Source organism: Macrotis lagotis, chromosome 2, assembly GCF_037893015.1.
Source record: "Macrotis lagotis isolate mMagLag1 chromosome 2, bilby.v1.9.chrom.fasta, whole genome shotgun sequence".
NCBI classification, from domain to species: Eukaryota; Metazoa; Chordata; class Mammalia; order Peramelemorphia; family Peramelidae; genus Macrotis; species Macrotis lagotis.
Window position 1 is genome coordinate 309,465,228 of NC_133659.1, and position 16,152 is coordinate 309,481,379.

Below are 16,152 nucleotides of genomic sequence, written 5' to 3' on the forward strand. Positions count from 1 at the left end.
AAACCAGTAGTAACTCTGCTTAAGACTGTTTTGTACAAAATATCTTCTAAAGGTTAAAAATGGTAGCCCTTGTGAAAACCCCATGAGACAAGTCTGAGCAGCCCAGCCTTCTTACTGAGCCTCACACGTAGCATCTTTCATCTCTATCTCCCTTACCTGGAAGGAGCTCTCTTTTCATCTCTGAGTCTTAGTTTCTTATCTTTGATTCATACTTCTTACCTTTCATTCAGGGTTGACCTCAAGAGTTGCTATCTATATGGAAGCTTTCCTGATCCTTGCCAGTGGCAAATACTTCTCCAACAAATTATAAAAGTTATCCTTTGTATGCTTTTTGTTTATATGTATAAGGATATAGATTTTCATTTTTTTAACTAGCCATAAAATGAAGATAAAGAATAACTTTGAAGCTAAGAAAGACTTGTTTCGTTTTTGCCTTCGTATACCCAGCCTGATGTATGTCAGAGTCCTTAATAAATGTTTAATAATTAATTTGATTGATTGCAGTTTGAAATATAGATTATTCAGTGACTGGAAAGAACAAATTAAGAACAGAAGTTAATTGAGTGAGTTAGTTAAAGAAAGCAATGTTGAGGCACAGATTTTTAAAAATCATTGGATGAAAAGCAATCATGAACATAAAGAATGTATTATGGGACTCCATGCCCTGGTACTTATTTCTCAATTGTTCATCAAAAGAAACAACCATGGAGAAACTATTTTGATTGTACTATAAAAAGAATAGAGAACTGCAATGTGGAGATGGTTCTAGGATTCATTAGACCTTAGGAACTGAAAGTACCACAAGGAAGGTAGGGGGCAAGGAAAATCACAGCTGGATGGACTTTTTCATAAAAAATGGTACTTAGCTTAACCAAAATAATTCTGTCTCCCAAAGCACAACCCTAGAAAATCTTAGTTTGCAAAGGAAGGAATTTAGAAAAAAAAATTTCAGCTTAAATATAAAAAAGCAGGAGTTTTAATAGACAGAAATTAAAAATGGGCTCATAGATTTAGAGTTATAAGGGATATCAGAATTTGTCCAGTCCAACTTCTTCATTTTAGGCACAAAGAAACTAATGTCAAGAGGAATTATGTTTTGCACAAGGTCACATAGGTTAAGTGTGTTATTCAGCAACAGGTCCAACTCTTCATGATTCCATTTGGAATTTTTTTGACAAAGATACTGGAGTGGTTTGCCATTTTCTTCTCCAGCTCATTTGACAGATGGGGAAACCGAGGCACACAGGATTCAGTGTCTTGTTCAGGATGACATAGCTATAAGGTATCTGAGGTCAAATTGGAACTCAAGATTTGAACTCCTTCCTGACTGTAGGATGAGTGGCCTATTCACTGGATCTGAACTCTGATTTCCCTGTAATGCACTGCCTCCTTATATAAAGATGAAATCTGACATAACTCTTAATCCTCAAGGATTTTACATTCTACTGTGAAGGGATTGAGGTGACTGTGTGTGTGTGGGGGGGGAGATAACATAGATATAATAACCATAATGCATATTTGATAAACATAAAAATCTCTTACATGGGTTAAAAAAACCTATTAAAACAAATCCAAAAAAGGAATTCTGTTTTTTTGCTTTGTTTTGTTTTAATAACTATTTCCATATTCTTGTTGCTAGCCCAGAGACACAGAAATTTTTTTTTTATTTTTTTAAACTGACTGCCATAAATTCTGTATAATATTTTTTCTTCAGAAGAAATATTTACTCAACTACCTGCTTCTCTGTATGGATGGTGTCGGCAAGGATGACAATAAGTATGACACTGGTGATGTTTTAAAAAGCTGTGAATATGAGCTTTGCAGAATATTTCTCACTTGCCAAAGAAAGTTCATCATGGAAATGATGTGCCATTTTTTTTTGTTCAACTTCTAAAAAGGCAACTCTCCATTGCTTTGTTATGAAAATCAGTTTTTAGATTCTCTATCAAAATTAGTCAAGGAAACAAGAATTTTCTGACCTTGGCAATAGTTTACATTGGCAGATGGCACCCAATAAATCACATACATGTGTATATGAACACAAAAATACACATACATATGCTGAAGACAAGGATGCATATTAAAGAATGACACTGAGATTTATATGTGTAGAAATCAGTTCAAAAACAAGTGTGCCAATTTACGAGATAGTACTGTTGCATGGATAATTTTCAGGAAAACTCATCTTCCTAAGTTCAAATCCAGTTTCATTCATTTAGTAGTTATGTGATCCTGAGCAAGTCATTTAATCCTGTGTGCCTTGGTTTCTTCACCTGTCAAATGAGTCAGAGAGGGAAAGGACAAACCAATCGAGTATTTCAGTATTTCTCCCAAGAAAACCCCAAATGGACTCACAAAGAGTCAGACATGACTGAGCAACAACATGGGAAATTTTAGTTCTGATACAATAGTCCTAGGAAGAAAATAAATCAACAAACTACAGAGAAAGGTGATGGAAATAGATTAGATCGAGCAGTGGTGGCAAACAGATAGAGAGCTGGTCTCAAAGTCAAGAAGACCTGGGTTCAAGTTTCGCTTCTGAAATATTGACTCAGTGACCCTGGACTACTCACCTATACTCTGAGTGACCCTAGCAACTCTCTAACAGTCAGTCAGCAGCCAATACATATTTATTATGTCTGAGAAAGTGTCTATAATTTTTCCCTCAGTTTTCTGCTTTACTTCTGACCTTGGCTACATTTATGCCAAATACTGTACCAGCTACTGGGGAAACAGCCACAAGCAGAGATGCATTCCTCCCCTCAAAAAGCTTACATTTTAATGAGTAAAGAAAATATACAAAAAGGGACAGAAAAAAGAGATTTAGGAAAGGGAAAGACCATATATAGACATGGTGGTGCCAGTCTCCACTGAAAGAGGAAAGGGTTTCTCCCTAAAACATGTTCTATCTAAGAATTCTGATTTTTAAAAATAAAAATGTCTTTCTGGACTTCAAACTGAACAGTTCTTACAATATCGGATCCATAGCCAAGAAAACTCAATCTCTAAGACATCCTGGCTAGTCAGAAAGACAAAGCAACTCAAGGAAGACAACACAAAGGCTATGATTATAAAACCTATTTTCTTAATTTTTTCTTTTGTTGTGGTGGACAGTCTGGCATAGTCTTTTAAGAATATGACTTTGAGGGGCGACTAGGTGGTGCAGAGGATAGAGCACTGGCCTTGGAGTCAGGAGTACCTGAGTTCAAATACGACCTCAGACACTTAATAATTACCTAGCTGTGTGGCCTTGGGCAAGCCACTTAACCCCATTGCCTTGCTAAAAAAAAAATATGACTTTGTTCCCTTTATCCATTAATAAAGCTTGAGTGATTTGATCAGGGTCACGGTATCAATATGCATCAGAGGACTTTCAGATTCTTCCTGGCTTCAGATCTACCTCTACCTACCACCCCATGCTGCCTCACAAAGACAAAAATGACATCGATAATAGTCAGCATTTATACAGTAATGATTTCCCCTTTGATTCTCACAAGAACTCTTATGATGTATATGTAATTATTTTCCTCATTTTACTGATGAGAAAAGTAAGGTCTGGAGAGGTTAAGTGACTTTCCCAAAGTCACACAACCAGTATGTGTCAAAGCTCTTCTTCCTTTCAAGGATAGCTCATGTTTTTTAGGGGTTTTTTGCAAGGCAAATGAGGTTAAGTGGCTTGCCCAAGGCCACACAGCTAGGTAATTATTAAGTGTCTGAGATCAGATTTGAACCCAGGTACTCCTGACTCCAGGGCCGGTGCTTTATCCACTGTGTCACCTAGCTGCCCTTAGGATAGCTCATTTTTACAAAATCATGTTCCAATGGTCACCATGGAGGTGAGTCAACATTTTCAAAGATGATGGCGAGAAAATTTAGACTTCCTTAGCAAGTGTGAAGGGATTCAAATTGTTGTGTCTGAGGTTAAATTTGAATTCAGGTCCTCCTGACTACAGGACTGAATTCTATCCACTGCACCATCTACCTTCGGTTATAATCTTGAAGCTGCTTTCAGGTATAGTTCCCAGAATAAACTGTGGACCACTACTAAAGATGAAGAGGTTCATTAACCGCAAGTGAACCATTAAATAATGAATTATTTGTTTGTGCTGACCCATGAAACAGATTTAAGTCCTTTAGTTTTGGGTGATGTAGTTTTGGGTGATCAATTAATCAATATGAATTTGTGAAGTATTTACTATTTACTAGGCACCATTCTAAACAAGGGGAATATAGACACAAAAGCAAAAATAGTCCCTGCCTTTAAGAGACTTACAATTTAAGGGTAGAATGACAAAGAAAGCAGAAATCACAAATCACATAATATTTTGACCATCTACATACGTTAATTGATAATATCTGATAATAGATCATTGATTTGTTATTGGTTAGTAGTTCAGGTATGCCCTCTACTGATTTTTTTTATTAATTTTTTTTTGCAAGGCAATGGGATAATTATTAAGTGTCTGAGGTCGCATTTGAACTCAGGTCCTCCTGACTCCAGAGCTGATACTCTATCCACTGTGCCACCTAGCCACCCCTTGTCCTCTACTTCTTGACTCCATTTAGGATCTTCCTGGCAAAGATACTGGAGTGGTTTGCCATTTCCTTCTCAAGCTCATTTTACAGATGAGGAAATGGAGGCAGATAGGGTTGAATGACTTACCTGGAGGCATACAGTTGGAAAGTTGTTTTTTTTTTTGTCTTGTTTTGTTTTGTTTTTAGTTTTTGCAAGGCAAATGGGGGTTAAGTGGCTTGCCCAAGGCCACACAGCTAGGTAATGATTAAGTGTCTGAGGCTGGATTTGAACTCAGATACTCCTGACTCCAAGGCCAGTAATAATCCACTGTGCCACCTAACCACCCCTGTAAAGTCTTTGAGACCAGATTTGAACTTAAGAAGACAACTCCAGTTCCAATGCCCTATCCACTGTGCCATTTAGTTGCCTGTATACACTAATGATATAATGTATATGTGACTTTTATTGTTATAGTCCTATATGAGACTGATAGGTGTAGAGTAAGCAACTTCCTACTGTTCATCACTTGCAAAAAGACTTTCACCTCAATCCAATAAAATTTAGTTCTTTCTCCTCTAGTGAGTTGTCTGCCGTTATTGCTGTGAGAGAGAAGGGCAGTAGATAGTGGGAATCGCTGTAGTTTGTTGTTTTGTTCCCTAATTCACCCAGAAGAGGATTGTAATCCAACATTATAAAAGAGACAACGTTGGACGTCACAGAGTTAACAATGATAATAATAATGATGATGATGATGATGATGATAATAATAATAATAATTAGGGTTTCATTATAAGGTTTGCAAAAATGCTTTTTATTTATTTCTCATTTGATCCTAACCCTAAGAACTAGCTATCTTTTTAATTTCCATTTTTAGTAGGAGGAAAAGTCTGTGAGAAATTAAATGTTTTATCCAAGATCAAACAGTTATAGAGGTGTCTGAGATGGGATTTGAACTCAGGCCTTCCAGACTACAGGTCCAGTATTGGCATCCGCCATGGCACCTTGCTGTCTCTCCAGATGGGTTATCATATACTGCTAACAAGGCACCAAACACAAGGAGCAACACATTACACATTATACACAAGTGTCCTTCTAGCCTAGGCAAGAGAGGAAGACTGTCTCAAAAATGGACAGCTAGGTAGAATACGGATAGATTGCCAGGCCTAGAGTCAGGAAGACAAGTTCAAACCAGATTGAACCTCAGATATTTACTACCTCTATGACCTTGGATAAATCACTTAATCCTGTTTGCCTCAGTTTCCTCATCTATAAAGTGAGTCAGAAAAGGCAAAGCACTCCAGTAGTTATGCCAAGAAAATCTCAAATGAAATCACAATAAGTAAAAATTTCTTGGGGTGGCTAGGTGGTAGGGGTGGCTAGGTGGCATAGTGGATAGAGCACTGTCCCTGGAGTCAGGAGTACCTGAGTTCAAATCCTGCCTCAGACACTTAATCATTACCGAGCTGTCTGGCCTTGGGCAAGCCACTTAACCCCATTGCCTTGCAAAAAAAATGACTGACAAAACTGCTTCAAAAATAACTAAATTAATTATTTTTGTTGACACATGTGTAAGAATCTCACCATAAGAAAGGGCCAGGATTACAGATTTAGAACTGAAAGAGAGCATAGTGGTTACCTAGTCTAACATCCACATTTTACAGTTAAGAAAACCAATACCCAGAAAAACTAAGTGACTTGCTCATGGAAGGGCTGGGAGTAGCACAGATGGAGAGAATTACCCACACTGTTGAGATCAAGAGCCCATTGAAATATTAGTAATGACAGCATCTAAATATTTACAACTGAATCTGAATATTTACACATTCCTATGCCAACCATATTTTATATGGTAAATACATTAACTAACTTTGACAGTTGCTTAGACAGATACAGCTCTACATAAGTCTATTTTAAAACGACGGTAACTCAAATGATTTACCAAGGTCCTTAATAATACAAGCCCTGGACCAGAATGCTCATAACTTATTACTGTCTGAATACCTGGAAGATTCAGGGGCTACTTTCCTGCCTTTTCTAAAAGAGCCTTGGTAAGAATATTTCCAGCTGAATGCTTTCAACAGCTTTTTTATTAATTAGGTAAATTTATGAGCATCACAAAATGGATAGAAAAACAAATAATCAGCCTTTAAAGGAAAGTACAAGTTCCTATTTGTTTCGACTTTTTAAAAAAAATTACTTTTTCTTTATTTTTTCTTTTTTACTTATTTGAAAGAGAATATCATCAGATCCCAAGATAATAGATTAGATTTCATAAATGGACCTTGGAGGTCATCTGTTTTAACCCTTTCATTTTATTGAGAAACAGCCTAAGGCCAGAGAATTTTAGAGATTTGTTTAAGATTATATAAGTAGCAAATAGCAGAACTAGGATTGCAATGGCCAATATATACAGTAAATAAATTTAAAAGCATTTATTAAGTTTTATGTATTATGTACCAGCCACTGTATTTATCCCTGGAGAAACCAAGGCTAAACAAATAAATAGCTGGATGAATGAATGAATAATTCATGTACAAACTAATTAATTAATTAATTAAAGATGACCATGTCTTTCCTAAAGAACCTCACATTTGATGGAGGAGACAACATAAAAAAGCATTGCATACATAGACTTTGGATGGAATATGTCAGAGTGAAGACATAAGTAGAGTCAAGATAGGTAGATAGTTAAGTAGATAAATAGCTATGTACATACTTGCACACACACATACATACATACACAGAATTGATAATAGGCTAGAGAGATAATAGACAATGGATGGATGGATGGATGGATGGATGGATGGATGGATGGATGGATTAGATTGAGGAATAGACAGATGGATAGACAGATAGATAAATTAGATAGATAGATATGGACAAACCTACATGATATGCATGGAATGAGAGATCCTCTCTATGCCAGTAATTCCCTGAACAGGCCACATTTTGTTCTAAGACATATAAGACATACTTCTATAGGTAGGATCACCTTATCTGTCTTCTAGACCAACCAACATTTCAAACTGGAAGGGAACTTAAATCACCACTATCCCCCATCTTTTTAGATTTTAAAATTGTCCCAGCAAGGTGATGTGATTTTCCAATATTACATTGAGAGTGTCAGAACTGGAATTGAACTCCAAATCTGGTGTTCTTCGGATTTCCCCATGTTACCAAAAAGGACATATACCTAATAAAAAAAAAATAAGGATTATTTTTCTTTCTCTCTTTTTATTCTCCTGTTAGGTATTTTACACTGAGAACATGACTCTCTCCATTAGAAATCTGACCATTGTCAACCTAACCTGAAAGATGAGAGCCTTTTTCCTCACCATAAAAACCCATGGCCACAAAGCATTTAGCACTAATCTGATCTTATCTATTAATAACTCCTTCCTTTTTCAAAAACAATCATTCATTAACTTCATATTATTTTTTATTAACAACCTAAAAGGTGGGTAGATACACACTGCTATAGAAAGTCAGAGTGTCATATTATAAAGGGTGTTGGATTTGAGGAGAAAGCTATGCACAGAAACCCCATCTTTATCCCTTCTTGATGTTTCAAATATGAGCAAACAATTTATAGTAGAAGCAATTTCTTAATCTCTCCCCCCTCCTCATTACATTAGGCTAGGTTTTTCCTTAAAGGATATTGGAGTATTCCTCTAGATTCAGTTGGCACAAAAGACTGAAGGGTCAGACTATTAGAATTATTTCCTCTACCTCTGACTCAAAGCAACCAAAAGAAATTAGAAGGACTCTCAGGTGCTTGACTGGTGGTTTGTGATGGGAATTTCCATCAGCAGAATCAATGATGAAGGGTTTCTCAGTTTGAATAATTTTCTGTTTACGGTTGAGTAAATTTTCTTTTGTTAATTATTGGGTCTCATTTTGTTCTATTTTTTTTAGTTTTTTTTTGAAAGGCAAATGGGGTTAAGCGGCTTGGCCCAAGGCCACACAGTTAGGTAATTATTAAGTGTCTGAGGTTGGATCTGAACTCAGGTTCCCCTGACTCCAGGGCTGGTGCTCTATCCACTGCGCCACCTAGCACCCTCTTCATTTTGTTCTAATATCAAACATAGACTACCAGAAGACCGATTTATATCAGTTCAAGATCAAAATATATTTAACAAATTCGAGTCTTAATTTCTTCACATATATAAAGGAAAATCTTCTATGTCTCACTTGAATTTCCAACCTTGGTCTAAGCAGTTTTGATGGGTGAATAAATGGGAATGCCAAAGTTCATTTGATTTGGCTGAATCTAGATAGAACATGTTACACATTCCATCTTCAATTCTATCCCTCCCATCTTCCCATTTACCCTAATAACATTTGTGTATCACTCTAATATTCTTTCTCTCCTTTCCATCTCTTGTTCTGGACACAAAAATCAAGTCAATGCTACCATTTCTTCTGGAAACGACATGCCCATCAATTGCCCAGTAGAATAATTAGCCATCTTTGTGACTCCTAATAGTACATAATACTTTCTTGCCCACTTTTCAACTTTAAATGTCATATTCTCTATTAGAATGTAAGTTCCTACTGGTAAATGACTTAGCACAGTGCTTGATAGACAGTAAGTATTCAGTAAATGCATTTCATTTAATCATTCATTCATAACTCTAGAAAACTTTGAAATTATAGTTAATAGCTATCTTGTAGGGATTTGGAGAAGATAAAATGAAATACATCAAAATTAATGCCAGCTGTTTTTATTTTTATCATTCTACTTAGAAAATACAGAAACTAAAATGAAGAGAGTTTACACATAACTTCACAAAGCTAGTTGGTGCCATAATGCTTAAGTATCTTGATTCTCATGGCTTTCTTCTTTCCATTATAACAGTTACAGGGCAGCTGGGTGGTACAGTGGATAGAGCACTGGCTCTGTCAGGAGAACTTGAGTTCAAATTCAGCCTCAGACTGAAATTTTTACTTAGCTATGTGCCATTGGGCAAGTCACTTAAACCCCACTGCCTTGCAACCCCCCCCCAAAAAAAAAGAAGAGTTGCAAATATGTATCCATCATCTATCTTAACGATCCCATTATGGGATGACATGGGTCAGTCATGGCACCCTAATATGGATTGAGTAGATGGGCTGCAGATAAACCAGGGAGCTCTGATTCAATGAATGATTGCCATCACATCACTGTGTATCATAGCTAGATGCCTAGAGCCTTCAGGTATTGCTTCTTTCCCTCCCTCTGCGAATTCCTTGTCAGATGCTATCTTAGAGATTTCCAAAATGCAGTATGTGAAGAGAAAACTTATAAATGAAGGGCAAAAGTATGGGGTGGGGAACATGACTTTTTTGATCATTTTGGATTAGAGGGATCTTTGCTGGTAAAAATGAAAATCTTCCAATTCTAGGTAATGTTAAGTAAAAGTAATAATGAAAATTTTTTTCAATCATGGTTTTTCAACCTGTCTCTTATATGTCTTAAAACTAGCTGACCTGATGGTAAAATTCTTTAAAACTGGCTTCACTTCATTTGTTGCCTTCCAATTTTCTGTATGCAAGAGAAAAATAAATGACTAATTCCAGCCCCCCAATAAAATAACATCATTGCACACTGCAACAATATAGAAAGCAAAATCTAAGATTCATGGAAACCATCCATAAGATCAAAGATCCCTTAGACCTCAAAGAAAAAGCAGAGGTCACTGAGTCCAATTCTCCGTTTTGCAGATGAGGAAACAAAGGCAATTGAGAGTTAAGTGACTTGCTTAGGGTCATCCAGTAAGTGTATAAGGTGGAATTTAATACAGATCTTTGGTCAATGAATCAAACTTTTATTAAGCATCTAGCATGTTCCAGTCATTATGCTAAACATTAAGGATAAAGAGGAAGGGAAAAGATATTCTCTGATCTCAAGGAATTCACACTCTATTGAGGGAGACAACATATAAATAAGTTCATAAAAGTAAGCTATAATTAAAATGAATTTGAAATAGAAAACATTGGGAAGACATTAGAATTAAGGAGCATCAGAAAAGATTTCCTGCAGAAGGTGGGATTTTACCAGCACTTAAATTAGAATCCCAAGGAAATAAGGAGACCTACAAGATCAGAAAAGAGAGTATTCCCAGCCAGTATCTTTTCTACTATACTATGATGCCTGGTAAATAAAAGTTGAGAATAGTTGTTTATTTTAATTTTTCAACCATATGACCTGGTAGAAATATTGATGGATTTTACATCAGAGGATCTGGGTTCAAATCCTACTTTTGATAAAGATTATCTATGTGACTTTGAATTAGCCAATGAACTCAGTTTTCCAACTGTGAAATGGGAATATAGGACAAAATGATATGAAGTCATTTCTAGCTCTGAATCTATAATCCTATTAATTTAATTCAACAAATGCCTCATATGAGCAAGATATAGTGTTATACTCATTATCCCTATTGAAGATATAAAGAAATAAAATGACAAAGAGTCCTTACTCATAAGGGATGCAGAATCTCGTAATTTTGATACTGTTTCCTTAATGGAATTTTAAGGTATCTAGATGTTATAGTAAATAGAGTAATGGACTGGGATTCAGGAATGCAGGACCCTACAACATATATTGCCTAGCTATATCACTTGCCCTCTCTCACCCTTAGTTTCTCCATCTGTAAAATGAGAGTAATAAGAAAGAACACTTCATCATTTCTCACTAATATCATCCTTTGTGTCTCTTCTGACCAATTCTTTGTTGGTAATGTGAACTGGTGTTGCTACCTCCATTCAACAAAGAGCTTCTTGAGAACATTTTCTTCTCTAGATTATGTTGCAAATGAGGAACTTAGGCAAGCAGAGTTAAGTGACTTTCCCAGGATCCTCCATCTAGTGTCTGAGATTGAATTTGTACTCAATGAAGCTAAATCTTGCTGACTTAAAACTCAGTGAATTATTCACTATGCCACCTAGTTATCTCTGGCAATTAATAGGGACTTAATAAATATTTGCTTGTTGACTCCATATATCTGTGACGAGCCTGCCCAGTGCCCTTTGGGGACAAGATGACAAACACCCTTTGAAATTTTGCCTTCTTTCTCTTGACCTTGACCCCCAAAGCCCTCCAGTCTGTTACTTTGCACTTTGGGAAGTACTGAAGAGAGGAAAAAGAAAAGAAATAAAATGAAAAAGAGAGATCAAGGAAGGGGAAAATAGCTATATCCCAAAGCAATATTTTTATGATGTCATACATAAAATTCATGAAATGACCTAAATAACACATTTAATACCTCATTTACATAGCTTATCAATCAAGTGTTTTTACACTCATCTGATCTTCATATACATGTTATAAATTATCTGTTGGAAAGATTATTGTTCCCATTTTCCTGATGAAGAATCTACAAGAGATTGAGTGACTTGTAATATTTAGAGAGTGGGCAAACTTGAACATAGGTCTTGCTTTTTTCTCATCATATCAGTTTTCTAAAGTCCCCTCCACCACTCTCCTTGATTCATAACTCAGAAAAAAATTGGAGTTTACTGTCCCTTCTTCGATGTATATGAATGGACAATCATAACCTTACAAAAGAAAGGCAAGAGGAGGTTAGGCCATGGTGAGGATGAGGATGGCAAATAAATAACCTTTGCAAGTCATCTGTAGCTATCAGATTTATGCAACTGATGCAATGGATTCCAAACTTATCAAAGTAGGTAGCTTGAGGGAAGGGGATCTTTGAAGCTGTTTTTAATTCTAATTTTGTTCACACAAGATGTGACTAATTGAAACATAAAGCTCAAAATATTTTGTTTTTAAAAATAAAAACAACACACACACAAACACACACAAAACTGTCACTGAGAAATGACCCTATCTAATTAAGACACATCTGAGGGAAGAAGCTATTCTTAGAGTCTGAACCGGGAATGGCTGGTGTGAAGGAAATTGAGTTGCTTATGAAGAAAGTGAATATTCATATTTTTTCACCTTGCCTCAATTATCCCTTTAAATAAAATGATTGTGAAAAGTTTACTAAATTGTCACACCCACATTCTCAGCTTTATCTCAAGATTGAAGTGCCTTTCTCTAAGAAAACCAAGTAAGTCCTTTGCATACTTTAAGTTGGGGGAGAAAATGGGAATAAATGACTTTTATCTAAGTTGATGGAGTGCATGGTTTCATTTATTAGGAATAGCTACACACTTCAGAAGGGTTGACAAGGTTCACCTCCCGGCCTTGGTTGTCAGATCTGCTGGATCTGATTGATCAACTGAAGCTCTCTTTTAGAAAATTGTCAATTATCAGTTTTTCTTTGTTTCCCTTTCTTGTTTCTAAAGGAAACTCTTTTGAGATAGTCTCTAGAACAGGAGAACTATAGAATCAGAAGGGACTTTAGAAACAAATTCCTCATTTGACAGATGAGGAAACTGAGTCCCAAGGAAGAAAAGTTCATTACTCAACATGATGAGCAGATAGGTAGGGTGAAAGTAGGGAACCTGCTGGAACCAGTTGTCAAATTTTTAGTGAAAGCATTAGACAAACACCACATAAAAATTGGAGCTAGATTTATTGTTTAAGAATGTGATAGACAAAATATTAATAATGCAGATTAAATTTTAACACCCGTCACACAATTTAGGAGATTCAATTGTTAATGTTTACACTCCAATCAAATTGAAACTCAACCTAGATCCTCTGACTTTCATTTCTATATCTTTTCCTCTTCCTAAGACTCACAGACTTAAATTGCTTGCTTGTTTGTTTTAAGGTTATCCAACTAATTTGCATTATTGTGATGCAGATATTCACAAAGACCTATGAATCTAATTTAATAATCTTTTAAAATAAGAAGGAGAACTAGATAATAGGATTAGGAATTTAGAGCTGGAAAGTTCTTCAGTTGGAGAAAATGAGGCTGGTAACCTTGCAAAGCCTTCCCTAAATTAAATCCAAGTCACTTGCTTGTCAGGCATCTCCTTCTTGTTGTCCTGGTCCTTTTCCAGGACAAACAACACTAACAATGGCAACAGATCAGCCCTCTCATTTCATTTTATTTTGATTGTTTTTAAAAACTTGTTTTTCTGGGTGGCTAGGTGGCGTAATGGATAAAGCACTGGCCTTGGAGTCAGGAGTACCTATGTTCAAATCTGGTCTCAGACACTTAATAATTACCTAGCTGTGTGGCCTTGGGCAAGCCACTTAACCCCATTTGCCTTGCAAAAAACCCCAAAAGAACAAACAAATAAAAAAAAAAAAAACTTGTTTTCCTTAGGTAACCTAGACAAAGTATAAGGATCACTCATAACCTGAATGGCTATGTAGCTCATCCTACATGAGTTTTATCTCCTTTGCTAGGTATCTATGTTTTGATAGCTTTTCCTTCCATGGAGCTTGGGGATTATATAATTTAGTATGAGTCTATCAATTAAAAATGTTGTTCTTGTGAACCAATGTTATATCTGCATCACTATAGACAACAATTAAATTTATGATAAGAAGCCAGTGCCAGTATAATCTGTCAATTAAGGATCAGTGATTTGCTCATTCATGAAAAAAAACCATTGAGTTCTGATTCTAACCACCAGGTCTTAAGCATTAAAATTTGTCAGCCTGCAATGATGGATAGAATAGTTTCTGAAGTTTCCATGAATGACTCACATTGATCACTAAATATACTTTTTTTTGAGATTGATTTTTTTGTGATTTCTGGCGATAATCACCCAGTCCTAAATTATCATTCTAAACCTCTCCATGTCCAAAAACAAATTCTCCTGATTTCTTTCAAAACTTCAGTGCTTCTTTATTGGTAAGTTTCTTAGAGGTTGCAGAACTATGATCATTTTTGTATCTTTAAATTCCATTTGTCTGGTCTGGAACAATCCAAGATATTTGTAGATATAAGTTTCATCCTTCATGCATAGCCTACAATATGACTTTCAGATTCAAGCTTGAAATCTTTTCTTGGTGCACATTTAGGATTTTACTTCAGTAATGAGAAATGAGACAGTTAGAAAGTACAGGGAATAATAGAGCACCAGGTCTGGAGTCAGGAAAATCTTTGTTCAAATCCAGCTTCAGACACTTACTAGCTGTGTGACCTTGGACAGATCATTTAATTGCTGTTTGCCTCAGTTTCCTCATCTGTAAAATGAGCTGGAGAAGAAAATTGTAGAATACTTCAATATCTTTGCTTAGAAAACCCCAAATTAGGTCACAAAGTGTCTAGTTTAATAACATTAAAAGCAAAAACAATACTGGGGAATGGGCCACTTGAGTAGGGTATATCAAGATGACTATTTGATGTAATTTTTTTATGCAGGAATAACTGTGGAGCCCATTTCTAGAAGAATCATGGTGATATATAATAGAGGTGCTTTGGAGAGAAATTATGTAACTGGTTCAGGTCTTCTAACCATATGGTGGACATCCTCTTTAATGACTATAGTTATGTAGGTAATTCAAAAGACCTTGATTGGCTGGCCTTTGCTCTTCTTTCTCTTATTGGATCTCTGTTCTTGCTTTTACTCTTTGCCTGATGATATCTGGTCAGAATCAGTGAAGCCCTCTCTATATAGGGTTGACATGACCCTATGAAAATAGGTACTGGTTTGATGCCTCAGTGTTATTATCAAACACCTACCTAAAGTCTCTCTGCATTTCACTTTCCCCTATAAATATATTGCTGCCAAATTATTTTCTTTAATAGCAAATCTGATCATTTGATTCTACTCCTCAGAGTAATGCTTAAGCTGCATCTCAAAGAGAAGGGTCTATGAAGAAGAGGTAATGAAGAAATGCATTTCAAGTAAAGAGATGGAAGAAGGATTGGTGTGTTTGAAGCACTCTTGCTTGCTCACCTGAGATGTAGGATGGGTTGGAACTATACCTCACTTCCCTCATCTTTTAGAAACCCTGGGATATTTGATGCTGATGTTCTGGTCTACAATTTTTTTTCCAATTGATATTTTATTTTATTTTTCCAGTTAATGGAAATTAATATTCATCCAAAGGCATATGCTTACTCTTAAGTTACATGATTTCCTTCCATCCTCCCTTTCTAACTCACTCCCCTCAGTGATTAACAGTCTGGTGAATATTACACATACACATTTGTGTTTAACATGCTTATATAATACTCATTTCTCTATGAGGAATTAGGATTAAAGGAAAAGAAAGAAAACCATGAGGTAGGAAAGAAAAAGAGAAGGGAATTTTTTTTAGTTTTTTTTACAAGGCAATGGGGTCAAGTGACTTGCCCAAGGTCACACAGCTAGGTAATTATCAAATGTCTGAGGTCACATTTGAACTCAGGACCTTCTGATTCCAGGGCTGGTGCTCTATCCACTGTGCCACCTAGCTGTCCCTGAGAAGGGAAATTTTTAAAAAGTGAATGTAATGTTCATTCAAGGTTGCCCTAGCTCTCTGAACTGCCTAGAGGAGCTACTTTCATCAAGGTTGTTCATCTCCCAATGTTGTTGTTGATGTGTACATTGTTCTCTTGGTTCTGCTCCCTTTGCTCAGCATCAGTTTCTGTAATTCTTTCCATGCTTCCTTAGAGTCCAACCATTCATGATTTCTTATAGAACAATAGCACTCCAGAACATTCGTATACCATAGTTTGTTCAGCCATTCCCCAATTGATGGGCAGCCCCTCAATTTCCAATTCTTCATCACTACA